Genomic DNA, 26,976 nt, shown 5'->3' on the forward strand with positions numbered 1-26,976 from the left:
ACATATACAAAAATTGACCATGTACTAGTGCACAAAACCCTCAAAATCCAGTGAAGAAAGCCTGAGATAATGAATGCATCCTTCTCAGCTCATAATGCAATAAAATTATGTAAAATAAAAGGTCATGGAAAGATAGAACAATAATTAATTGGAAACTAAATAATCTAATCCTAAAGAATGAATGGGTTAAAGAACAAATCATAGAAAGTCAACAGTTTCATTCAAGAGAATGACAAGGATGAGACAACCTACCACATGTTATGGGATACTGGAGAAGCAGTTTTGAGAGGAACTTTTATATCTTTGAATGCCTACATGAATAAAATAAAGAGGAGATCTCTCAGCTGGGAATGCAGCTGAAAAAGCTAGAAAAAGAACAAATTGAAAATGCCTAAGTAAATACCCAGTTAGAAATACTGAAAACCAAAGAAGAGATTAATAAAATTGGAATTAAGAAAACTACTGACTTAATAAATAAAACTAAGGGTTGGTTTTAAGAAAAAAAACAATGAAATTGATACACTTTTCTTCTATTTGATTAAAAAAAGAAGAAAACTAAATTACCAATGTGAATAATAAACACGAAGAAGTCACCTCCAATGAGGAGGAAATTAAAACATTAATTAGAAGTTTAGCCCAACTGTATGCCAATAAATTCCACAATCTAAATGAGATGGATGCTTACTATAAAACAATATAAACTGTCCAGATGAGCAGAAGAGAAAGTTGATTACATAAATAACCCCATCTCAGAAAAAGAAATTGAACCATTCATCAATGAACTCCCAAGGAAAAAATCTGCAGGGACAGATGGATTTAGAAGTGAATTCTGTCAAAAATATAAAGAACAGTTAATTCCAATACTATATGGAATATTTGGGAAAATTGAGGAAGAACGATTCTTCCAAAATTATTTTTACGATACAAATATGGTTTTGATACCTAAACCAGCAAGAGCCAAAACAGAGAAAGAAAATTATTGACTTATTTCTCTACTGAATACACATTCAAATATTTTAAATAAGACTTTATGAAATAGAATACAGCAACTTATCATGATAATAATACATTATGATCAGGTAGGATATATACCAAGAATGCAGGATTGGTTCAATATTAGGAAAACGATTGGCATTATTGATCATATCAATAAGAAACCTAACAGAAACCACATGATTATCTCCATAGTTTCAGCAATAGTTTTTGACAAAATATACCACCCATTCCTGTGGAAAGCACGGTAGAGCACAGGAACAAATGGAACTTTCCAGAAAATAATAAATAGTATCTACCTAAAACCTTCAGTAAGCATTATATGCAATGGTGATAAGCCAGATGCATTTCCAATAAGATCAGGGGTGAAAAAAGAATGTCAGTTATCACCATTATTATTCAATATGGTACTAGAAATGTTAAGTGTAGCAATGAGAAGAAAATTAAATTGAAGGAATTAGAATAAGCAAAGAAGAAACTAAAATATCACTGTTTGCAGATGATATGATGATATACTTAGAGAATCCCAGAGAATCAAGTAAAAAAGTACATGAAATAATAAACAACTTTGGCAAAGTTGCAGGTTTTAAAATAAACCCACACAAATCTGCATTTATATGTATTACAAAAAAAAAAAGCCCAGCAGAAAGAGATAGAAAGAGAAAACCCATTTAATACTATAGTAGACACTATAAAATTTTGGGAATTTACCTGCTTAAACAAACCCCTGGACTATATGAACAAAATTAAAAAAACACTTTTCCACAAATAAAGTCAGATCTAAATAAGTGGAAAAGCATCAGCTGCTCATGGGAAGACCAAGTGAATACAATGAAAATGACAATTCAGCCTAAATTAATTTACTTATTTGGTATCATACCAATCAAACCAAACTTATTCACTGTCAAACCAATCAAAATGATCAAAGAAAATTATATTCTAGAGCTAGAAAATATTAATATCAAAATTCATCTGGAAGAACAAAAGGCCCAGAATATCAAGGGAACTAATGGAAAGAAATGCTACTGAAGGTAACCTAGCTATACCAGATGTCAAATTGTATTATAACGCAGGAATTATCAAAATCACTTGTTACTAGCCAAGAAACAGAAGGGTAGATCAGTGAAACAGGTTAAGTACTGAAGACACAGTAGTCAATGAGTATAGCAATCTACTGTTTGTTAAATCCAAGAACCCCAGCTTCTGGGATAAGAAAACACTGTTCCCAGTTTTTGCAGGGAAAACTGGATAACAGTGTGGCATAGAAGAAGGCCTGACACCATACACAAGAATAAATTTCAAATGGGTACATGATCTAGGGTATAAAGATAGATACTATAAACCAATCAGTGGTTCAAGTAATAACGCATTTATCAGATTTATGGAGAAGGGGAAAATTTTTGACCAAACAAGAGACAGAAAACATTATGAAGTACAAAATGAATACTTTTGATTATAGTAAAATAAAAAAGATTTTGCATAACAAAACCCAAAACAACCAAGATTAGGAGGGAAGCAGAAAACTGAGAAAGAATTTTTGCAACTAGATCTGTGATAAAGGTTTCATTTCCAATATATAAAGAGAACTAAATCAAATGTACAAGAATACAACTCATTCCCCAATTTATAAATAGTCAAAGAATATAAACAGGCAGTTTTCAGAAGAAGAAATTAAAGGTGTCTAAAGTCATATGAAAAAATGCTCTAAATCACTATTGATTACACAGACGCAAATCAAAACAACTCTGAGACACCACATCACAACTACCAGATTGTTTAGCATGACAAACCAGGAAGATGATAAACAATGGAGAAAATATGGGTGAATTAGAACATTAAGTCATTGTTAGTGGAGCTACAAGCTGATCCAACCATTCTGGATAGCAGTTTGGGACTATAACCAAAGAGGTAGAAAAATGTGCATACCCTTTAACCCACCAACACCGCTTCTAGGACTATATTCCCAAGAGATCATAAAGAAGGAAAAGGGTCCCATATTTACAAAAATCTTTATAACAACTCTGTTTTTGGTGGCCAAAAACTGGAAATCAAGGGGATGCCCATCAATTGGACAATGACTGAATAAATTGTGGTATATGAATGCGATGGAGTACTTTTGTGCTAAAAAGAAATGATGAACTGGAAGACTTCAGAGAGGCCTGGAAATACTCACATGAACTGATGCTGAGTGAAAGGAGCAGAACCAGGAAAACTTTGTACACAGCAACAATCAGAGTTTGAGAGGAATTTTTCTGGTAGACTTAGTACTTCATTGCAATGCAAGGGCTTTAAAATTTCCCAGTGATCTCATACGGAAAAATACCTTCTGTATCCAGAGAAAGAACTATGAAATTCCATTGCAGAATGAAACAGGTAATTTTCTTTTGTATTATGTTTGGGTTTGTTTTGTGATTTCTCCCATTCATTTGAATTATTCTATGCAACATGACTGAGGTGAAAATATGTTTAATAGGAATGTATGTGTAGAACCTATATAAAATGATACACTGTCTCAGGGATGGGGTGGGAAGGTAGGGATAAAAGAGAAGGAGGGAGGGAGAAAATCTAAGATATATGGAAGTCGTTGTGGAACACTGTAAAGAAATAAAATAAAATAAGAAAAAGAATTCTTGAAAATCCATTATTTCATTGAATGACCATTTTCCCCTGAAGTATTATACTCAGTTTTGCTGGGTAGATGTTTCTTGGTTTTAATAGTAATTCAAAATGCCAGAATATCATATTCCAAGCTCTTTGATCTCTTAAAGTAGAAGCTGCTAGATCTTGTGTTTCCCTGGTTCTATTTTTGCTGTAATCAGATTGCTTATTTCTAGCTGCTTCCAATATTTTCTACTTGATGTGGGAACTCTGGAACTTGGCTACTATATTTCTAGGAGTTTTTCTTTCTGGATCTCTTTCAGGATGTGATTGGTGGATTCTTTCAATATTTTACCCTCTGGTTCTTGAATATCAGAGCAATTTATTTCATGAAGGATTATGTCTAGGCTCTTTTTTTGATCATGGCTTTCATAATTTTTAAATTTTCTCTCCTCCATCTATTTTCCAGGTCAGTTGTTTATCCAATGAGATATTTCACAATGTCTTATATTTTTTGATTCTTTTGGTTTGATATGTAATTTCTTAGTTTCTCATCAAGTTATGAGCTTCCATCTGCTCCATTATAATTTTTAAAGAACTATTTTCTTCAGTGAGATTTTGAACCTCCTTTTCCATTTGGCTTATTCTGCTTTTTAAAGCATTCTTCTCATCATGGGCTTTTTGTACCTCTTTTTTCGTCTGAGTTAGTCTATTTTTAAAGGTGTTATTTTCTTCAGCATTTTTTTGGTTCTCCTTTAGCAAGCTGTTGACTCGTTTTTCATGATTTCATTGCATCACTTTTGTTTCTTTTCCCAATTTTTCCTCCACCTCCGTTACTTGATTTTCAAAATCCCTTTGGAGCTCTTCCATGACCCAAGACCAATTGCATGTTTGTTTTGGAAATTTTGGATGCAGACGCCTTGACTTTTTGGTCTTCCTCTAAAGGCATGTATTGTTCTTCCTCATCCAAAGGGATGGAAGAACATACCTGTTCACCAAGTACGTAACCTTCTATAGTTCTCTGTTTCTTTTTTCACTTTTTGGGAGGTATTTTCCCAGCCACTTATCTGACTTTTGATTCGTTTGTCAAGAGGAAGGTGTACTCTAGGGAAATGTAAACTCTCAATTCCTCCAAGGTGTAACAATTAAGGACGAGGTCTTCACTCCTCTCCTGCCCTACACGCTGGTCTGGGAGCAACCAAAAGTCTTCTGCCCAGGGTCCATGAGTAGAATTCCCTCTACACCACTGCCTCCAGCTCCACCGCTGCCAGCAATCCTCCTCACCCTAGAACTGCCACTCAGGGCTGAGACTCAGATCAGCGTCTCAACTTCCCTAGGGTCTTTAAGTAATGAAAAATCTATGCTACTGCTGCAGTGGCTATTGCCTAAAGGTCCAGACCTCACCCAGGTGAAAGAGCTCTCTCACTGACCTTTGAAGCTCTCTGGCATTTTTGGATTGAGCAGTCTGGGAACCAGAGATGCTGCAGGAGATTCTACCCCCTGAGCCTTGCTGCTGTCCTTTTTCTGCCTGTGCTGTGCGACTGGGCACTGAGCTGGGCTCCCTGCGCTGTGCTCTGCCCGGAACTCTTGGTGATAGACTTTTTCTTTCGAGTCACCAGGCTGTCTTGGGCTGGAAATCTCTTTTACTCTATCGTTTTGTGGCTTCTGCTCCTCTATAATTTGTTTAGAGTCATTTTTCATAGACATTTTATGGGTCATGAGGGAGAGATTGTACATGTTGGATCTTCTATCCTGCCTTCTTTGCTCTGCCTCTAGGCACATAATTTACACAGCATCTTATATAAAGAAAATGTTTTATTTTAAATGCCCTTGTTCCTTTCTTTTATTAGAATAAAGTATATATGACAAAACCATCTTAGAAGACTATGGTCCAACTTTTAAGGCATGTTTCCAAGTGTTAAATGTCAGGATCTTGTCTTAGAATCATACTCTATGTCCAGATGAGTCAAGCAATGAATGTGAGGTATCTTTTGTGTGTTCATCTATGCTGAAAATCATGTGATTAGAAAAGTGACTCATACCAAGTGTCATTCTCCGGGGATCCTATTAATAGATATTTAGAGACTTCAATATCTGACCTGATCTCTTTTCTTACTTCCTAATGAACATAGAGAAAAGAGGGAGGCATCACTTGCCACTGCAGATAATGCTCTTCATTATCACAGGACTCTGGGATGTGAGCCTTATCCTCTTCAGTAAACTATAATTTTCCCAATCTCGTCGTCTTCTCTTAGCCTACTAATTTATAATTTCTGCGATTCTAACCATTTATGAAAATAAAGAACCCTTTTTCTACCTCTCCTTTCTCATTACTATCCAAATCAGTTATACTTGCCTCTGGTCCATATGGTTTATTTTTTTTACTGCATCCTCTTGAAAACTTGTTAACAAACTACTCTTCATCTTAGTCCTACACAGTTAGCACTTTTTTGCACTTCTTTTACGGTAAGTAACTTATCTCCACTGGCAAGACACTGTATCCCAAGCTGCCCTATCTAATTTTGTAGCAGAAATATTCATTACTATGTGATTCTTTAATATTTCTTAGTTCCATTTTCTGATATGGGCTCATTCTGCTATCTGAGATGATACAGTTTTAAATTGCTGTCTCTCTGAAATTTCCCATCTCATCCCCACATAAACACACACACACACACACACACACATACACATCTTGGTATTCTTTTATTATGACTCATGACAAGAGACTGTCTCCTTGGCATAATACCATAAAACTATCTCCTATTCTGTTTCTTAACATAAAGATATCACCACCTGACATGCCCAAAGTCAGAATATTGAGTGAACTTCCACTTATTCTGAACTAGGAAATTGAATTACTATCATATAGATGGGCAGGGGTATGTCCTTAAATATCTTTATTAAAAAAAAAAAACTAGTTAGGATAGAAATCATTGCCCATCCTGTGACAATATTTTTGTGGTCCTTAAAGATCTTTATTAAAAAAAAAAAAACTAGTTAGGATAGAAATCATTGCCCATCCTGTGACAATATTTTTGTGTTCTACAGTCAATTGATGCTCAAGGATCAAGTTTTCCATTTCATAGGGATTATATGATATCCTGAGTGAGATCTCTAGAAAATCACCTCTTTTCTCTTCTCTATTACATATATAGTAGGAACTGAGTGAGGACATAATTACGTCTAGGCAGTGAGTGTGATCTGCCGTTGAAGGCTTAGTGATAAGAGAGTTACAAATTTATTTTATAAACTCCAGAGGCAGAGAAAATACTTTTATCAGGGAGTGTTCTGGGCAAACTAGTCAGTAGAAGTGGCTGGCACAATGAGCAGGAACTCAGGTGACCATCATTCCCTATTTCTTCCTATGAATTTTTCTGTTTGAAACATTGACCTCTAGGTCTTTTATATCCACCATTGATATCTGGTAGATATAAATGTTAATGCTTTTTAATTACATCTTCTGTGTTGCCTCTTAGGAATATTCCCTCATGTTATAATTTAATCCAACGAGTTAGTCAAGCTTGGGCCATTAATAGCTTTCCTTAGCTCATGAACTGCTTACCAAAACTAATAGCAGCTTCCTGGCAGCCGTATCTTTATGGACAGAGTGGGGCAGACAGCCCGATGGCCACACTTCTTTTCCATAGAAAAGTCTGGGTGACTGACCTTCATGCTTCAGTGAAAGGCTCTTTCTTTGCTCTTAAATCCAAGTCTGACCAAGGTTCCAACTAAGGTTCTCAGCAGTCCCACTTTAATGGTCTCCTGTCTTTGATGAAAAGATCAAGATCTGAGGACTTAGAATGAAATTCCTTAGTGACAAGGAATTTTTATCCTATCATACACCTTAGATACATGATCTGCTGAAGTGGGCTAGGACTTCTTGGGTCCAATGCCTCTACCCACGGGATTACTTGAAAGGGAGTTCCTCACCTATTGTGGTCACCGAGAGATTTGCTATTCTATTGATTCAAGTACGAAATTTTTTTAAACATTTTTTTGCTTGTCAACTGGGACAGGAAGAGCAACAGGTTTGCTCCTAGAATGTCACTAATATTCCTAGATTTCTCTTCCTGTTACAATAACCAAACAATCTCTCTTCCTCTCTTCATTTATCCTTTCTGTACTGTAAAGTTTAAATCCTTCTTACCGTAGGTAAAAGTCCACCAGGTTATTGTCCTTCCTCATGGAGTTCAGCACCTGAATCACAGAGACATTTAACTCCAAAATTTTTCTTTATTATCAAAAGTATACAAATTCATAATATCATATTAAGAAGTATGACTTTGCAGTATGTCATTCTTAAATTCCTTAACATATATCTTTACCTCACCTCAATCATTTATATGATCAGCCACAGATGTGTTATTCCTGTAATCCTACACTTTAACATTTGCCTCTAATCATACCCTCCTGGCTTATCTTTCCTTCTGTCTAAAACTACTTTTTGTTCTCTCAATGAAGTCATATCCTTTCAACTCTCTTAGACTCCAAAGTCTATCACTCTTACTCTACCTTCATTTTCTTCGTTTCACGGACTTTAACTTGCAGTTGAGTCATTCAATTGAACCTTATATTCTTAAGACCCTAGTATTTTTACTCTATGTCTGCTCATCTTTTCAACCTATTTCTTTTCCAACTAATTTGCATGCACTTTTTTGCCTTCTAAGCAAAAGTCCATGTCTGGGGCCATCTTTTTCTGTCTACTGCTTTTTTCTTTTGCTGAGCTTGTCTACTTTCACATTATAAATAATTATACTTGTGCAGATGAATCAGGAATCTATATATACAGCTCTGATCTCTCTCCTGAGTTCTAGTCCTGCATTCTTGAAATCTAAGATGTATAGACAAATAACAGAGCCATATAAGACATAGAACCACACTACAGTATACAAGTAGTCATGGATATGAAGTTTTTAAAATAAAATTTCCAAACTAGTAACAATCATAAAAAAGAAAATTGATTTTTCAAAAAATATATTACCTTCCACCCAGGTGCTCTAGGCAACAATCTTAGAATCATAATTATCTAATAACTCTCCAACACCTCCCATCTGTCACCCTAATCTATCAGTTGATAAACCCAGTTAATTCTACCTTCCCAGTATATCAAATGTATATTTTATCCATTCCTATAATTTAATATAGGCTTTCATTACCTCTTGTCTAAGCTTTTTTTTTAAATTTTTGTCTTTTGATTGGGTACATTGACATACAGACCATATACAGCACAAACAACTAATTTGGACATGCATCTGATATCACTCGGTAGTCATTTGATCAGTTTTGTAAATTGTTCAATTATCACTACATCCAGTGGTTTTTGTATCTCTTTAAGGAAGTATACAACTGATAACTAGCATGGTATATTGAAGAGCTGGACTTGTAGTTAAGTGAGATATGGATTTGAATCACATCTGCAAACCTACATGACTGGCTGTGGCAAAAGATCATTTAACCTCTTCGAGTTTCAGCACTCTCATCTGTCTTCCAAGATGAAGTATAAAATTCTCTGCTTAACATTTAAAGTCCTTCACAATACTGCATCTTCCTTTCTTTGCATTTTTTAATTTTTTTTTCACTTTTACATCATGAACTTTAGGATCCTGGCCTTCCTGCTTTTTCTTCCATACAGCATTTAGTCTGCCAACTCTGATTTTTCATGGGCTATTCCCCAATCTCAGCTTGTTCTCCATCCTCACCTACCTTTCCTGGCTTCCTTCAAAACTCAGTTCAAGATCTATCTTCTGCAGAACATCTTTCTCTCGTGCCATTACTACTGCCTTCTCTTTGAATTTAAATCCTATATTCTTTGTCATGTAATATATACATTATATAATACTTATATATCATGTATGTTTTATTGTTGCATTTTATGGAGTTAACTTGTTGAATTCTTTGCAATCAATAGATTAATCAACCAGCAAATATTTTTATCATCTATAATGTGTGAGGCACTATGCTTGATATTGGGCATAGAGACAAAAATTAAAAAAAAAAATCCTTGCCCGCAGGGAGATTATATTCTTTTGGAAGCTACAATAAGCGGAAAAATAAGTATACAAACTATGTACAAAATAAATATAAAGTAAGTGGAAAGACATTGCTCCAGCAGCATTTCGAGGAGAGAAGATGTAGGTGATTTAAGAATGTATTCCAAGTCCAGAGAATAGCTAACATAAAGGTGGCAATGAGAGATGAAGTGATGTGTGCATGAAGTAGAATTTGTTTGGATGACAAAGAGCAGGATTGGGGATAATGCATTATTTGGCCAGAAAGCTGGATGAAGGTCAAGATATAAATGGTTATAAAAGTTTGTGTGCTCATTTGTTTTTTTTTTTCTTTTATCCTATATGTTACTGGGAACCACTGCAGTTAATTGAGTGGAGGAGTGTGTGTGTGTGTATGTGTGTGTGTGTGTGTGTGCGTGTGTATGCCAGTTATTTCTTGCTTCACAATATTTCAAGCATCTCTTCCATCCATTCATGTGGTTCAACAAGCCTCTCAATAGAGTCTGCATGAGTTTTTTGATTTTTACTTTTCGATTTTATAAATTGATCTCCAGATGACACGCAGTACTAACAAGCAATTTGAAATTGACTATAGCAGAATTTTATATATACATGCATGTCTATATATGCATATCTATATATGTATACATATATGCAATATTTATGTATAAGTTTATGTGTATATATACACACGTACACGTGTATGTATATATATACATATATACACACATGTGTGGAGAGAGAGAAGGGTCAAAGATAATTCTAAGAAAAAGAAGAAGAGGACTGAGGATGCAAATAAATATAAGTTCTGTTATGGGCATGTTACTCTTGAGATGCTCATGAAACAACCAGTTTGGATCTTATCTAATAGGTAGTTGGAGATGTATGCTGCATCTATCTTTCTATCTATCTAGATATCTTGATATCTAGATATATCTATTTATCTATCTCTGTCTCTAGGTAGATAGAAAATTTGATAGCTAGTTTAGTAGACGGATGGATAGATAAATAGATGATCAATAAGTACAATTTTTTTAAAACAGATACAGAAATGTTGATATAAATCTAAATGCTTTTTGAATAGAAATGAAAGTTGAATCCATGGCTGCTGATAAACTCAGCAAGAGAGAGAGTATATATAGAGAGTATATAGCAGATTTATAGAGAGACAACAGATATGTACTCAATAAAGAGTGTGGATAAGGATATGAATATGTATATGAATATAAACGATTTAACCTTGTGAAATCCTATATGATTTCCATTTTTATGCTTCTCTTGAGTCTTGCATTGGAAAATCAAATTTCCTATTCAGCTCTGGTCTTTTCATCAAACATGCTTCTGAGTCCTCTATCTCACTGAATATCCATTTTTTTCCCATTGAATGATTATATTCAATATTTTCGGATAGATAATTCTTGTTTGGAATCTTAGCTCCTTTGCTGTCCAAAATATCATATCGCAAGACTTTCAGTCCCTTAAGCTAGAAGCTGCAAAACCTTATGTCATCCTGACGTTGGCCCACAATACTCAGATTTTTCTTTTTCTTTCTGGGTTCTTGCAATATTCTCTGCTTGATCTGAGAACTCTGAAATTTGGCTATGATATTCCTGGGAGCATTCATCTGAGGGTCTTTTTCAGGAGCTGGTCTTTGGGTTCTTTCAGTTTCTATTTTGCCATCTATTCTACAATGTCAGGGCAGTTTCCATTGATAATTTTTTGAAAGACAATATCTACGTTCTTTTTTTTTTTTTTGTCATGACTTTCAAATAATCTAATGATGTTTAAATTACCTCTACTGGATCTATTTGCCAGATCATTTGCTTTTTAATGTGACATTTCACATTGTCTTCCTTTATTCACTCTTTTGGTTTTGTTTCATTGTTTCTTGAATTCACATAGTCTTTGGTTTACATTTGCTCCATTCTGATTTTTAAAGAATCATTTACCATTAACTTATTTGGTTTTTTTAAATGTTATTTTATTCTTTTTGTGTCTCCTTTACTTTTAGACTCATTTTTCATGCTTTTCTAGCATTGTTTTCATTTTTCTTCTAGTTTTTTCATTAACATCTCTTACACAATTTTCAAAATCCTTTTTAAGCTCTTCTATGACCTGAAACCAATTTATACTTTTTTTTCCTTTGAAGTCTTTGGATGTAGATATTTGACTGTTGCCTTCTTCTCAGTGTGTATTTTCAATTTCATTGTCTCCACAGTAACTTTCAATCATTTTCACATTCTATTATTTGACTTTTATCTATTTGTTAAAGTAGGACTCTGCTTCTAGGGTGGGTGATGCATTGTTCCAAGCTTCAAGATTTTTGTGCCACTGTCTTCAAAGATATTTTTAGGAACCTGTAAGTTTTCAGTTCTTCCAGGGTCGTTTGATCTAAGGAGAGGTGTTTCCCACTGTTCTGACCTGTGCCGTGGTCTATGGATGACCGCAAGTACTCTTTTTTGCCCTAAAACGGTGAGGAGAAGCCCTGCTTCACTGCTGCCACAAGTTCTACTTTGTTACTGCTCCTTCTTGTCTTGGGATTGCCACTCAGGACTGCAACCCAGTTTTGAGAATGGGCAAAGCAGCAGTGTCCTGCCTCAATGCTGGCAAAAACACCCCTGAAATCTTCTTCTGACCAATTGTTCAACCCGCTTGCCACCTGTAGGTTGAGAACTCTGGAATGCTTAGTCAGTCACTCACAAGGCCTTCTCCTACTTTGTGGTGGCTGAGGCTGTGCTGCCATGGCCTGCCCTGGACTGTGCTCCACTCTCACCCAAGTGAGACAGACCTTTACTGTGGATCTTCTAACTTTTCTTTCCCATCTGTGAGTAGAGAGAGGTCTGGGAACCATCGCTTCCATTAGTTATTCAGTCACCCGAGTCTTACTCTAGGTTTTCTGGATCTAGTTTACACTGGCCTGACCGGCACTTGACTGTGCTCCTCTCACCCTGGTGCAACAGACCTTTCTTGCCAACCTTCCAAGTTGTCTTGGGCTGGAAATCCATTTCACTCCAACTTTGCATGGCTCCTGTTGCTCTAGAATTTGTAGTCTTTTATTAATATTATTTGTAGGTTTTTGGAGGAGCGTTCAAGTGAGTCCCTGCCTTTACCATCTTAGCTTCACCTGTATCTCTGTCTAGATGTAAATCTAGATAGAGAGGTATAGATATATCTTGCTCACTCACAGTTTATTCTTATCATATTCATAATAATGAAACTCCTAGTTCAGAAATAGTTATAACCTATGACTATATTATGCAGGATTAGTACTAATTATACAGAAATATAAATAAACTTTAAAGAAAAATTTTTGGTTTAATCTGCCTTTTTGGAGAAGTAGAGAATATACAAACCCATGACAGGTGGTCATGTGTTGTCTATGCTCACTGGGGGAAATGTTTCTCAAAGATCAGTCTACTTCAAACACTATCAGGCTATTTCATTAATCTGTGGAGTATGAGCAATAACAGCAATAGAGCCCAGATATAAGCTTAAAAGCCAAATAATAAATCACTTTCTTACCCTGTGAATCTCTAAAATGCTATTTGTTCCACATTGAGTGATTCTATAAAATTCCAAGACTCTGTTCACTTTCCTCAGTTGATAGTATTTCTACTGTTTATGGTACATATGATCTGTTTATGATTCACTATCCTCATTTGTCATGACAAGCCAAAATAATACTCTTCTTGACAGTCAAACTTCATTCTCAATTTTCATGTCTTCTTGGTGGAGAGAAGGAATAGAGTTTGCATTCATAAAGAATACAGCAAAGAATGTCAATATAACAGTGAAGTATATTTTAACCATTATTTCATACCTAGATTATTGAGTCTTTTATTAGGTAATTGAGAATCTTAATAATAATGCTTAGAATTGGCATTATGTCATGGATAAAACGATGGCCTTGCATGCACGAAGGTCTAGATTTGAGTCCTGCCTTTGAAGCATACTGGATATGTGACTCTGAGCAAGTCACTAAATTCCTCATTATCTTAAAATTTGATACTCTTTAAGAATAAATATTGCAGAGAAAGTGCTGTCTATCATTTGTAAATATAATTTTCTTAGTGAGGAATTTCCTGTAATAATGAAACCACAGATGCAGTCGATGTCCCCTGCAATTCATGGTAATTAGTATTATAAAAAAATTCAACATATTAAATACATCTTATAATACGATCCATTTTATTTACCGGGGTTGACTAAGTCTAAGACACTTTATCAGAATATGTAGGTCAGTATTTGGGAGATCTGTAATTTCTTTTCTGTGGATCACTCCTTCCCTGCAGGCAAATTGCAACACAACTGTACCTTATTAGATGGTCATGAGTTGCTCTGATAAAAAAAAAATACCAGCTAGTCATACACACACACACACACACACGCACACATACATGCATATGCACATACACTCAATTAGATGGTAGGTCCCTTGAAGGTATAGGATGACTTTGATTTTCTTTGTATCCACAAGTGTTATCACAATAATTGGTACATAACAAATACTTGATATATACTGCTTGCTTGTGTGTTGCTTTTTTTGTTGTTCCTTTACTTGTTTGTTTGTTTTTCTCAAAACGTTCTGGTCCAGAATTCTGAATGTCAGTCTTTTAAAATGCATTCCATTTTATCAACTTACAGTGATTTTACTTATAAATATTTTGTTTGAAGATGATGGAGTTAGAAAACCATCTTTTAGGATAATGGCAGAGAAGATTATTGTATTGAAAGTCAGCTTGGACTAGATGACCTTTGATTGCAAGAAATACACAATTAGTAGAATTTAGATTATTTTAGTTTACTGCACTCTACCCAATGCCATGCAATACATCCTCCTTATATATTTAATATACTAAAAGTAAGACAGAAAAAGAAACGAAAGAGTATACTTCTCATTAGCAGAATTTCGTGAATGTGTTTAGTTTCAATTTATATTTCATGGAACTGAGGTTTTAAGTGAAATTTCAAGAATAACTTCATATAAACTATACACTATATCAGCTGGTAATAAGCACTGTATTTTACATGCTGATTTCTTTAAGTGCTCTGTTAGGAAGTCTCTCAATTATGGCATACACTTTTCCTTTCACTTATTTGAAAATATATCTGTACTAAAGGTTCTGAAATTTATGGGTTTTTTTCTGTGAATTTAGTTGTCTCAGAATTGTTCCTCCATATTAAGAATACAAGGAAAATCTAGCAATTGTTTTCATTTTGACCAGAAACTCTGAGGGTCTTCCCCTCTCATATTTATTTTAATTGATTAGGTAAAAGGGACCACTATTTTCCTCATTTTTTCGCCTATCCTGCCTCAGACAAACTAAGATCTGGAAAATATCTTAGCTTAAAAAGACCACTGCAACTAGGGCCATATTCAGTCATCTTGATCTATATCTTGCCACTGGAACTACTTGTTTCTGGAGGACAGAGTGAAGCTGGTGATTGCAGTCCTCCCTTATTTAAATCCAGTTCACTTGCAAGTCACGATGTTTCCTTCCTAATATCATGGTCCTTTTGAAGAAGACATGTTAAATAAAAACTCTTAAATCTTTCATCGTTAGTCTAAACAGAGACAAAGATTTTTTCCTCATTTCTGCTAGAATTCCTTGAGAAAAGATTTTCATGAAAATGTTAGATTAATATTTAGATACATGAGGATGACAAATTCTGTACCCCAGATTCTACAAGTACATACACGTACAATATGTATGTTTTTTCCTTGAAGAGAAAGAAGCAAGTTAGGAGATAAGATGAATGAATGAATATTTCACCTTTCCTTTACTGCGCTTTTTATAAAGCATTTCTTTATATTCTTTAGGAAGTAATTTAAAAATATTTTGGTTTTTTTATAAAGCATTTCTTTATATTCTTTAGGAAGTAATTTAAAAATATTTTGGTTTTTGCATACTTAATTCATTTTTTCTTCTTCACAGAGCAAACTTGTAGTGAATATTGACTAAAGTTTTTTTTTTTATCCTAATAATACTAAACACTGATCTTTGCATTATGCTTCAAATTTGTCATCTTTTAGAAAATTTTCAATAGACAATATTTTTGAAGGTGGTAGTCTATTTAGAAAAATAATTATTATTAAAATTTTGCGAAAGAGAACTACTTCTGCTGTGTGATACTGTCATGCTTTCCCAAATAATAGGTCTAGACATTTTTCCCAATTTACAAAAGCAACACTCCAAAAAGATTAAAAATATATTTTGTACTATTATACACTTAATTGATCCCTATTCACTGGGGTTATGTACTCATTTCTTCCCTTGTAATTTTCTAGATTTGAGTTTCTAAGAGTGTGTCAACAAAAAGAAAAAAAAAGTAATGAAGGAAGGAAGGAATGTGGAAAATCTCCTTAGGGATTCAGCAATATCACCTCATACCCCAAGGAGATATCAGAGAGCATAAATTACTTGTAAATACTAAGGAATTAGACATGGACAAGCTATCTACTTCCTATATAGGAGGCTTACAAACCTTCTCTCTTGCTATTCTATATTTATAATGATCCATCCTCTAACTTGTTAAAAATATTGGGAAGATTATCCTATATCCCAGCATTTTAAAATCTGTTGTGTAAAACTCTGAGGTTGGGATGAATGTAAGGGGACTTAAGCAATGGACACAATTCTGGAGTTTTTTTTTTTTTTCTGATATTACTCTTCCATACTTATTCCCATTTTTGGAGTTAGGTTAGGTGAAATATATTTATTACATCCTAGGATCTTGCTCCCATACTTTCTAAATGTAGATAATGAATCCACACTACGAAACCCTTGCATGCTCAATCAGATCGACATATGAAGACTTTAAATGAGAGCTAACTAAACTTATATGAGAAATCTGATCCTTCAGGTTACCCTGAGAGGAGTATCGATGAGTAATAGTAGTCAGCTGCCTTTGGGGCATCTCAGTCTATCAGTGTATATCCAAGTTGAAAGTTGGCACAGAAAAGAATCTACACTTACAAGTTTACTCTGGGATTTATTTGGAAAACTTTAAACCACTCACAGGAGAAATTTTCCACTGAAAAGATTTTTTTTCACCCAGTACTTTTTCTTTTGTTTATCAAACTTGTAACCATTAGAACTGGGTGAAATAACTTCCCTTTCCTTTAGTCATATACTACCTATGGTGAATTTTCCTTTATTATTTTTGAATATGGTAATTTGTTTTTCCTTTCTTTTTTTTAAAATCAATTCAGGCAAAATTAGCTGCAGAAGTAGAACACTTATGTGGCCAAAGGAAGACCCCAGTTTCTAGGCTCTAGACTGGCTCCCTGTCCCCAGGCAGTCAGAGCAAAAAGGAAGGAATACAGGGAAATCTTAAGCTTGAATCCCTTGGAGCAGCAAAAACAAGGGAAGGAAAAGAGAAGGAGGGAGGAGGAGGAGAATAAGAAGGGGGAGAAGAAGGAGAAGGAGAAAATGGACTACAAAGATTGGAAGGAGAAAGAAGAGGAGAACAAGAGATGGAGGAGCTCTTAATCCCAAGTCAGAATGATAATCATTTTGATGTCTTCATTAACTTCGTTACCAACTGAGTTTGCAAGGGCCCTCAGAAGATCATGAGGAATGTCACTCCCGGAACAGGGACAGTGAGTATCACAATGATTCTGCTTCAAAGTAACTGTTATTTCTATTGTTCCTTATTATTCCTCATTTCCAGGAACAGATGGAGACACATTTCTTACCCAGTATTCCAGTGGATAGATTTCCCCCTTCATTATAAGTGAAACCATGAAATTCTATTACATACATTTTATGTGAATATTAAATTCGATACAAGAATATCACACCTGACATATGTGTTCTCTTCTGAAATTCCTTTTGTTCCTTTCTTTACATTTTTATGACGCTTTTATATCCTTTTTGCACAGCTTAATCATAAACAACTATTATCTCTTTTATTGTTTGAAGCACCCTTATCATCAGTATTAAAACTGTTTTCCAGTTATATTTACAGAATTTCCATGTATTTTGATCGAATATTTCTCAGTTATAATAAACATTCTGTAGTAATTATGAATGAAATTTTATTATCATTTTTCTTAGCAATACATTGATATTGTAATTTACTGGTTTATGTTATATACTATTATTTACTGGTTTTTCACTATTTCAGCAAATTTTAATTAAATTGTTATTATTAATATAAACAATCATATTCTCTTTATAGAGTAATAATTTAGTTTGTCTATGAATATTTTTTCAATTTATTATTTTGTCATATTGTATTTATTAGCATTTATAGAACTCTCTCAAATAATAATGATGATACTAGAAAACTTTGCTTTATTTTGTCTTTATTGGAAAGATCTTTAGAATTATTTCATTATAAATTATGGTAGCACTTGGTTTTACATACCTACCTACTTAATGTTGTTGTGGTTGTTGTTTTCTTTTTCTTTGTTCTCAAAGAGGGCCATGACAACAGGGAGGTGATTAAGATTTAGTTGAGGGAGGACTAACATATTAAGGAAAGATCCTTTTGTTACTATGATTTTTACACGCAAAAATGGTGATTTGTTTTTCTAAGTTTTATGTTTTCTAGGATTATTGATACAATCTTATTATCTTTATTTTTTCCTATAAATATGATACATTATGTTTAGTTTCCCTAATCTTGAAGAAACCCAAAATTCTCTGTTTAAACTGAACTTCTGTCTAATAGATTATTTATTTCATCTGCTCATATTTTAAGAGTTTTCTGGAATTTTTATTTTAACAGCTGGACTTGGTGAGTATTTTTATGTAGTAATCTTACTTGGAAATTTGAATAAATTTTATTATCCTCTTTTTTAGTCAGATTGTCAAAAATATTCCCAGTCTTACAAATTGTTGTCTTACCAAATAATTAGGTATTATTTTTATCTATTCTGCCATCACTTTATTTTCTCATTTATCTACTTCTCTGACTTTTAAGATTATTTTTGTTACTTATTTGGGGTAAAATATGAACTTTTAAAAAATACATATTGAGTCTGTTAACCTTAAATTTTTTTGTATTTTGTTAATGTATGTTTTAGAGGTATATTGTATTCTCTAAAAATTCTTTAGGTCCACCTCCGAAATTTTATGTATTGTTTCATTGATAGCATTGTATTTTCCATAGTTATTGCTTCTAAGATTTGCATTTCAATAATTTCATTCAGGATGTCTTTATGAAATCTTTATTCAAGTCTGTCTTTTTTTTTTTTTTTTGCATTTACTATCATCTTAATTTTGTAATGATCGATAAAGGATGTTAACCTTTTAATTTATATGCTGATTTCTCTCTTTTTTAAAATTGTTCTCCTCAGGATCAAATCTCCTTTTATTCACCTTCCACATTGTCACCCTGGAAAAATTACAAACTTTGGGCCCTCCTTTGCTAGATGGTAGTTCTCCTTTTGGGATTAGTAATTTAGTACAAACTCCAGGCATGCTTCACCTCAGTTTTGCCTCAACTCTCTGTCAGAAAAATGCTACCCACTGAATTATTCCCCTTATATAAATACTTTTAATCCTCCTTACCTGCTTTCAAGCTACATTTTATGCATTATATTTCCATATAAAATTCAATCATCTTTAAATTAAGATTGTGTTATGTATTTCTATTCTCAGAATTTAGCGTAGTGCTGGGCAAGTCTTTACTAGCTTCTTTCTCCATTTTCCATCTCTAGTACATAAATCTATTTTTTCCCCAAAGGTCATGAAAAGTATAAACATTCTTGATTGTTCCATTTCTCAAGATACCTTATGTCTTACAGTTCTAGTTTCTATAAGTTTGTTTGGTTCAATGATTTGACTTTTGTTTATTTCTGCTAATTTTCTCCAGCTCTGACATTTCATTGAAGTCATTAATTCTTATTATGTTAATATCACTATATTTTTTTGCCATTTAATTTTTATTTTATGAATCTAGTTGGGATGTTTTTAGATGTATACGTGTTTAGTACTTAAACTGAATTGCCTTTGTTTTCTTCAAGAATAATATAAGTTCTACTTTTCTCGCTATTGGTATTTTAATTTTTCCTTGCTTTATAGCATGATTATAGTTCCTGCTTATATTTTGTGTTATGGAGTAAATTCTGTTCCAGAAATTCATTTTTATTTCGTGTGCATTCGATTTTACATATACTTTTAAAAGCAATACATTATGTGTGTTTTGGTTCAATTTGTTGTTATATTATTGATTTGTTGTGGTTTTATTTTTCTTATTCTGGGGATTTGACTATCTGTTCAATTTCTTTTGCTCATCTATTCTAATAATGAATTTCATTTTATTGAGCTGTCTCACCCAGTTACAATTAAATTTATTAGTTTTTGCAATTTTATTTTCCATTTTTGTACATTGCTTCAAAAAAAATCCCCCTTCCTCATTAAAACTATTTCTTCACGTTAACACACGTGATATGAATCCATTTCCATGAGCTCTCTCTTCTGAGATCCCACTTGTCATTTCCATTGTTTGGGTACTTTACTTAAATTATTTTCTTTTTACTTTTATTTATTTAGTTATATAGTTCTTCCCCCTCTTTTTTTTTCAGTTTTTGAAACTTAGTAGAAAGTTAATTCAATACCAAACCTTTTCTTCTAACCTTCTCAAAGATTTTATTCTTTCCACTGTTCTTTTCTCTTCCAGACTATTATTAATTTTATTGTCTATTTCAGCATGTAAGCCCCTCTTTATTCTTTTGTTTATTCTTCTATATTCTCATTTTTGAAGATTTTTTTAACATATTGAGTTTCTCTTCTCAGTTTAAATACATTCTGTTTTTCTCCCTTTTTTTAATGAATGTGACTCACTATTAGAAATTGATTAGTGAATAATATCATGCAAAAATAATGCCATAAGGTAAAAATCACCATGTCCAAAAATTGTGTGATTTAGTTCTACCCCCATCCTCACCATAATCAATCTCCTAACCAGATCTTGTGCATATAATTGCTCATTTTATAACTATTTGTCCCATTTTGTGAATCACCTATAACTGGAAGTTCATATCTCCCTTCTTTTGCTCCACAAATGATGACCATAGATATGTTGACCATACACACACACACACACGCATGCATGTATACATACATATGTATGTATATAAAGAGAATTAAAGTTTTTCTCCAATCATATAGTTCATTCTACTGCTGTCATCTGTATTTCCAGCTGTTGTTACTCCCTCAATTTAAAAAAAATAATGAATACAGGAAACCAGAAAAGGCTAGAAAAATAATAATTCATCTACATGCTCCATCAAGCTTACTGCACAGCTGTGTCTTGGTACCTCCATCCAAAATTCCTTGTGAAGTGCTGGATCCTTGCAGAGTGTAGTGCACCAGCTATGCCATCTGATGCCAGAATGTAGGGAAACTGTTTGCCTGATGCAGACATTAATCGAGTTGGAAAGATCTTAAAACAGTTAAAATCTGTAAGTCCATATTAAAAGAAGATAAAATTACCTCAAATTTCATAAAAATTCACATCTCAATATTTTTCTACATGATTGTAGTCTTCTGCAACAAATTAAGTCTCATATAATGGAATTTACAAGTGGGAATTTCTTTTTTTATAATCATTTCACAATTACAAATAACTAAGCTTTATTATGCCACTCAAAAAACAATACTTTGAATTGCTAGAAAAAATAATTTCTTCAACAGCATGGTATAAGGTTGCCAAATACCCGAAGTGGAGATGAATGAACAGCATTCGTTTCCACACTACACAACTTAATGCTCAGGTGAGTGAGGTTAAGCGAGTCTGGAAGTATGTTTTAACGTCAGGGATACAGTGTACTCATCTACAGAATCTGGCAATTGGTTAGGTGAACTTTAAAGTTTTAACTTTTCAGTTCTGATTATGCATATTTGCACAATTATGTTTTTTCCTACTTGACTTGTCTAAAAGTTTCAGTCTCAACTTAAAGTAGTCAAAGGAATAAAGAGGGGAACCTCTAATGTTATTGATACGATTTTGAGTAAATTAATTAATTTGAAAAAGACAATTTCAGGCATTTAAGTTAAATTGGAGAAATATATCATGTATCTGTATGCATAGTGGATTTGTGTGTGTGTGTGTGTGTGTGTGCGTGTTATGTGTATTTCAGTTTCACTGGGTACTGAACATGATGAGAAAGACTGATCTAACAACAAAAGGAAATAATTGGTTGATTGGATATATTATAGGAACAGGACCTATTATTTCACTGGTATGGGAACTCTCATCTTAAGAAATTACTATGGAGGGCAGAGCCAAGAGGATAGAGTGTAAGCAGGAGCTCATCAAATCTCTCTCCCCCAAACCACTTCAAATACCTTTAAAAAGTGACTCTGAACAAATTCTAGAGTAGCAAAACCCACAAAGAGACAGTGAAGCAGATTTTCAGACCCAGACAATGTGCAAGGTAGACAGGAAGGATCTGTTGCACAAAACAGAGAGGAGGGCAGTCTAGTGCAGGCTCTGTCAACACAAACCTGGCCCCAGCATACAACAGACCCCAGGGGATTGAGTAACTGCCAGCAGTGGCAGTTTCCAGACTTCACAGCCCACAGAGATGAGAGAAAACTTAAAAGGTCAGTGGGAGGAGTCTATCAGAACTGAGTGAGAGAGACGAAGAGTCCAGTGCAGGGCATGCTAATACGGCCCCAGACCCAGCAAACAAGGAGCAGATCTTGGGGGTAACTGAATAGGAAGCAGCAGTGGCAGAGGAGGAGGCAGCAGTTGCTCTTGTAGTTTTCAGCCCACAGAGGAGATGTGTAAAGGTCACCATATCAACTTCTGGGAGACAAGATGGTGCAATAAACAGTAAGTCCCACTCATCCTCCCTTACTGACCTTGAAAAACCCAGAGAATATTGCCCCAGAAAAAAATTCTGAAATAATGGAAGCAGCAGAAAGATGAGGTGCTGCAGCCTCTGAGCTCAGGAGGCTAGAGAGATTAAGGGAAAGGTCCCTAGTGCTGTGGCTGAAGGAGACCAGGACAGGACAGGTGGTGTTCCAGCAACCCAGAAATTCCCACCTCAACAAACCAGGGGGAGATCCTGAGACCCAACTACCAAAAGCAGCTCCAGCAGAGCACCAGGTAAGCTGCAAGCCTCTATCTCCCAGCAAAAACAAAACAAAAACAAACAAACAAACAAAAAACCCACAAAACAAAACCAAAAAACAGTAACCAAGGCACTAGTTCGCAGCACAAAGACTGGGAGAGTGTCCCCTGGTGCTCAGAAGCAGAAACCAATTTCAAAAGGCAGGAAAAGGAAAAAGCAACAAAGAAAAACAATGACCATAGAGAAACATCTTGGTGACAAGGAAGATCAAAAGACAAATTCAGGAGAGGAAAACTTTGTCAGTACTCGTGTCCACAACCTGAAATGGGAATATGAACTGATCTCAAGTCCAAGCAACCGTCTTGGAAGAGTTTTAAAAGGATTTTAAGAGTCAAATAAAAGAGAAAGAAAAAATATTGAATGATTTCTTTAAAAAATGCAATTGACAAAATTGAAAAAAAAAAGCTACCCTAAGGAAAACAACTCCATAAAAAGTAGAATTGGCAAAATAGAAAAGGAGGTACAAAAACTAACTGAAGAAAAATTCATTAAACGTTAGAATTGGACAAGTGGAACCTAATGATTCTATGAGACATCAAGAAAAATCAAACCAAACTAGAATAATGAAAAAAAGTAGAACAAAATGTAAAAATACCTCACTGGAAAAAACAGCAAGTCTCCTAGAAAATAGATCCAGGAGAGATAATTTTAGAGATTGGTCAACCTGAAAGCTATGATCAAAAAAAGAACTTGGACAGCAACTTTCAAGAAATCATCCGGGAAAATGCCATAAGATCCTATAAGCAGAAGACAAAATAGTCATCTAAAGAATTCACTGAATACCTCCTGAAAGAGTTTCCCATTTGGAAACGCCAGGGAATATTATAGCCAAATTCCAGAATTACACATTGTAAAGGTCATTTAAATGGGAAGATCTTTCCCATTCATTAATTGGCCCATATGACCTTCCTGGGTCACATGGAAACCTGAGTTATGTGAGTCTCTGGAGGGAGGAGTTTACTGAAGGACTGGAGCAGGAAGGGTGGAACAGGAAGAACAGAGCTGAGAGAAAATTGATCAGAGCAGTTAGAACTGAGGGAGATAGAGGAGGTAGACAGTACACTCTTAAGTGCTTGTTTGTTTGTGAGAAGGCCCTATGATGAGCAAAGACTGGGGATATTGTTATCTTCTCTATTGTTACTGTGTGTAGATTTGTTAGTATTATGGATTTGACTTTCTGGTGTTGAGATTTGGTTTTCTGGCTTCAGAATAAATGTTTTCGTTCTGTCTTCCATGTAAAGAGTTTGTTGCATTTCATGACTGAGAATTGTACTGGGATATTCATGGATGCCATAGGCACCTTGAATATGTTTTGGCACTATATCAGGTCAAGAAGAAAATACTGCAAGCATCTAGAAAGAAACAATTCAAATATCCTAGAACTCCAATCAGCATTATCCAGGACCATGCAATTTCTACATTAAAAGACTGGAAAACTTGGAATATGATATTCTATAAGGAAAGGAGCTTGGATTAAAAGCAAGGATGAACTCCAAAGTAAAATGAAACATAATCTTTCAGAGGAGGAGATGGATATTCAATGGAATAGGGGACTTTCATACTTGCCTGATGTAAAGATCAGACCTCAATGGAAAATTTGATCTTCAAATAAGAGACCCAAGAAAGGCATAAAAAGTTAAACAGCAAGGGAAATAAAAGATAAATATGTTATTCATTAAGGGCCAACTGTTTACATCCATACATGGGAAAATGACATTTATACCTCTTGAAAACTGAATCTTTAATATGACATATAAAAGAGATATACATAGACAGAGGGATTGGTTTCAAAGTGACTGATGGAATGATAGAAAAGTAAATTACGTAGTCCAAAGTGAATGTGTGTGTGTGTTCATCCTTCATTGCTGAAGAAGACTATGCCATCAGAGAAATGATGGCATGACTTGCACTTGACTTTATTTTGAGTGAATGAGAGCTCTGCAGGGCACCAGTTTCACTTTTCCTCTGGAGCCATCTGAATCCAGTGACCAGATATTCATCAGGATGGCTGGAGATGACCCAGGATGAGAAAATTGGGGTTAAGTGATTTGCTCATGGTCACACAGCTAGTGAGTGTTAAGTGTCTGAGGTGAGATTTGAACTCAAGTCTTCCTGACCCCTGCACTGGTGCTCTATCCACTGTACCACCTAGCTGCTTCTAAAGTGAATGTAGTGGGTAGAGAATAAGAAGGTGACAGAAAATGATAAATTATATTACATGAAGAGGCACAAGGACATATTATAGTAGAGGGAAAGAATGGAGTCCCAGGGAGGAAAAATCTAAGTTATATGGAAGTGATTGTAGACCACTGAAAACGAATAAAATAATTAAATAAATAAATGATAAAACATAATAATAAAATGCATGTGTAGTAAAAAAAGATTTTAACTGCAACATGTAGTGTTTTGCAGATTGTTACATTTGTCATGAAAAAGCAGTTTTCCTTTTATCATTTAAGTTCTGAGACTTTTAAGTAGAGAGCATCACACTGTATTTCTCTTTAGCTTTTGCAAGGGGGGAAATGAATGAATAATTTAAAAAAATACAAGAGGACTTACTAGAATTTTATGTGATTTATGTAGCAAAGGTTAAATCTAGGGACATTATCAATACCAAAGTATGAAAGGTGAATTCATGGTGTGATCATCTTCTATGCTATCTGAGTTTAATATCAACCTTAGATAACTCTGAGGACATTGTTAGTTTTTTTGAATGTTCACGAAGAACTAAATTACGTAGTCATCAACGAGTGACTGAAGTTAGAGTTGGCTAGAGGCCATAAAGGAATCCTTTTTTGTAACATGATAGCATGCTGAGAATCAAATCTTAGCTAAGGGGAAAATTTCATAAGATATGTAAATATTACAGTGAGAGACATACTGCCATCCTAATTTGATCCTATGAATCGCTAGAGATACTTTACATTCTCTGGTGGACTTAGCTCAGAAAGAGCTCCAAGTGATTTTTTAGTACTCTATCAGTTCAAAGTACTGAAGAGAATTTTGATGTGGGATGACACTTATTTTGAGTATCCTAAATAAGAAGATAATACACAAAGGGAAGAAAATTTGTAAATTCCCTTTATCTCCTGGGAAGAAATGAGGAATTGTTTAAAAAACAGCTGGAAAAAAGAAATCACCTTCCCAGAATGAAAGTTCAGTGTCAAATGCATTGGATGTATGTCTAAAATAGAGAGAAGAAGAAACAGTACCAGAGAGATTTTTTTTTTTCAATTCAAACTAACCTCCACAGTCATTCTTGATAAACTATTTGGGGATGTAGAAGAGGGAATGATTTCGTAGTAACTCAGATGGCTTAGTAGAGAGTAGATAAATACCACAAGGATGAATGCTGAGCAATCGGGAAAGGAAGTGACAGTGAAAAAAATGACAAGTATTTTAAAGGAGAGAAAATTAATTTAAATTGCTTTCATACCCCTTTGAAGAGAAATCTGACTTGACATTTTCATGAGGATTGTAACACCTTTATATAAAGTACAGCAGACCATATGAAAACGATTCTTAAGTTCATTTAAATATCATTGTGGATAAAAATTTATGAAGAAACCATAATTATATAGAATTTAATCTACAAGAATATGTTTGATATTTAAGTTGCTTTTTTAAAATTTTCATTATTAAATTTATTTATTTAATTTTTAACATTCATTTTCACAAAATTTTGGGTTACAAATTTTCTCCCCTTTTATCCCCTCCCCTCCCCAAACACCAAGCATTCTAATTGCCCCTATGACCAATCTGCTCTCTCTTCTATCATCCCTCTGTGCCCTTGTCTCCGTCTTCTCTTTTGTCCTGTAGGGCCAGATAGCTTTCTATACCCCTTTACCTGTATTTCTTATTTCCTAGTGGCAAGAACATTACTTGACAGTTGATCCTAACACTTTGAGTTCCAACTTCGTTACCTCCCTCCCTCTCCACTCCTTTCCTTTGGAAGGCAAGCAATACAATATAGGACAAATCTGTGTAGTTTTGCAAATGACTTCCATAATAGTTGTGTTGTATAAGACTAACTATATTTCCCTCCATCCTATTCTGTCCCCCATTACTTCTATTCTCTTTTCATCCTATCCCTCCCCATGAGTGTAGACCTCAAATTGCACCCTCCTCCCCATGCCCTCCCTTCTATCATCCCCCCCACCCTACTTATCCCCTTATGCCCCACTTTCCTGTATTGTAAGATAGGTTTTCATACCTAAATGAGAGTGCATTTTATTCTTTCCTTTAGTGGAATGTGATGAGAGTAGACTTCATGTTTTTCTC

Source organism: Notamacropus eugenii, chromosome 6 (genome assembly GCF_028372415.1).
Source record: "Notamacropus eugenii isolate mMacEug1 chromosome 6, mMacEug1.pri_v2, whole genome shotgun sequence".
Classification (NCBI taxonomy): Eukaryota; Metazoa; Chordata; class Mammalia; order Diprotodontia; family Macropodidae; genus Notamacropus; species Notamacropus eugenii.